Source organism: Orycteropus afer, unplaced genomic scaffold (assembly GCF_000298275.1).
Source record: "Orycteropus afer afer isolate SDZICR_OR568_19922 unplaced genomic scaffold, OryAfe1.0 scaffold00006, whole genome shotgun sequence".
In the NCBI taxonomy this organism is placed as follows: domain Eukaryota; kingdom Metazoa; phylum Chordata; class Mammalia; order Tubulidentata; family Orycteropodidae; genus Orycteropus; species Orycteropus afer.
Genome location: NW_006921593.1, coordinates 5,124,218 through 5,126,353, shown reverse-complemented (window position 1 = coordinate 5,126,353; position 2,136 = coordinate 5,124,218).

Here is a 2,136-nt window from a genome sequence, read left to right as displayed (position 1 = left end):
GGGGCAAGTGCTCTCTCTGCCCCTTTGCTACACTTCTGTGTCAGGACTGAGTGATGGACATTGAGGCAGCAAACTTCACAGGCTGAAGATGGCCCTGATGACATCCCTTTAAGCTGTTGAACAATGACCCACGTTGGACCTCTGGCCACCCCAGTGACAGCTGGCCTTATGATACCCCCTTACCCTGTTGAACAATGACCCACTTTGGACCTCTGGTCTCCCCAACGACAAATTGTGTCTACCTTCAAAACGGTTGTCAGCGGTCCCAGCAACACATGGAAGACTCCATCCTCAGTGGAACGTGGCTTTTCTTCCCTTTCCTCTTCTCTTCTCTCTCTTCTGTTCCTCCCTTTCCACCTTCCACCTCCTTGTGTTCTCTCCCATTTCCTTATTTTCTTCCTTTCTCTCTCCCACACATACTGTGCCACACGATTCTTCTGGACCAGGCATTGGAGTACACATAGGAAAGGCTGTCAGGAAATCTTAAGGACCAGAAGTGGAAATCCCTAGTGCTTTGCATTCAGTGGAGCCTAGAAACCCTACATCACTGACACAAGTGTCATTATTGCCCATAGTCCCTCCTCTTGAGAACTGGCCTGAACTATTTATGCAGCTATCTATTTACTCAGGCAGATATCCCTCTACTTAGTATTATTTGCTGAGGCAGCACACTGTAAGACAATAGGGTCAGACGCTTCAGGTTTTCTCCTGGAGGTGCTCACTTGTCTAGGCCAAGAAATTTGGAAGACAGCTACCTGGTCAAACAACTGGAAGAGAACCATATTTGTGCCCATTCCAAAGAAAGGCGAGCCAACAGAATGCGGAAATTATCGAACAATATCATTAGCATCACATGCAAGTAAAATTTTGCTAAAGGTAATTCAAAATCATTTGCAACAGTGTATCAGCGGGGAACTACCAGAAATTTAAGCCAGATTCAGAAGAGGATGTGGAATGAGGGAAATCATAGCAGATGTCAGATGGATCCTGGCTGAAAGCAGAGAATACCAGAAAGATGTTTTATTGACTACACAAAGGCATTTGACTGTGGGGATCATAACAAATTATGGATTACACTGAAGGAAAGACAATGCCACAACACTTAATTGCGCTCATAAGGAACCTGTACACAAACCAAGAGGCTGTGGTTCCAACAAAACAAGGAGATATTGCATATTTTAAAATCAGGAAAGGTATGTGTCAAGGTTGTATCTTTTCACCATACTTACTCAATCTGTATGCTAAGAAAATAATCTGAGAAGGTATTTAACTATTTAACTGGTTTCCTCCAATACAACACTTACTTTTTCTTCTGAAGTCTCTAGTCTTTTAGGAGCACTCTATACAACAATTTAATAATTAAACTAGACTTAGGTGTAGACAGAAACCCCATTGCTGTCAATTCTTACAGTGACCCCATGTGTTACAGGATAAAACTTCTGCATTAGGTTTTCTTGGGTGTATTCTTAATGGAAGCAGTTTGCCAGGCCTGTCTTCCATGGTATGGCTAGGTGGACTTAAACTGCCAACCTTGGGGTTAGTCATTGAGTGCAAACTGAGAGAGAAAGCAACATCATTACATCAACCACTGTCCTTCAAGCTTAAATGGTCCTGCTGCCCTCCATTTAGAGCCACATGAAATTCCAACCAGGACACTCTGCCTCTCTTGAGTAATAGTGTTCCCCAATCACTTTCAGGTAATAATAATAATGATAATAGCAAAAAGGGCTTTTTCTATGTATTGGAAAATTCAGTGGGGCAGATCCAAACCTACACTATCATTCACTGAAAACACCTTCCTCCTCAGATCATCCTTTCCCTGTCTGGGGAGCTCATGGTGGAGCAGAGGGTGGTGGAAGCTTGTCACCTGTCTTCCCTCTACCACTGCTCTCACTTTCTGGCTGTTTTACAGTCTCTCAGGGGTTTTAGCAGATTAGAGAGGGAAGGTAAGGGGCCAGAAAGTTCTTAGTTGACTGCTACCATTGTAATCTGTCAACAGGCCTTCAAAAACCAAACCAGACCCACTGCCCTCCAGTCGATGCTGGCTCATGGTGATCCCATGTGTAGAGCCCATAGTATAACTGCTCCATAGGGTTTTCTCAGCTGTAATCTTAACAGAAGCCAATTGCCAGGCCT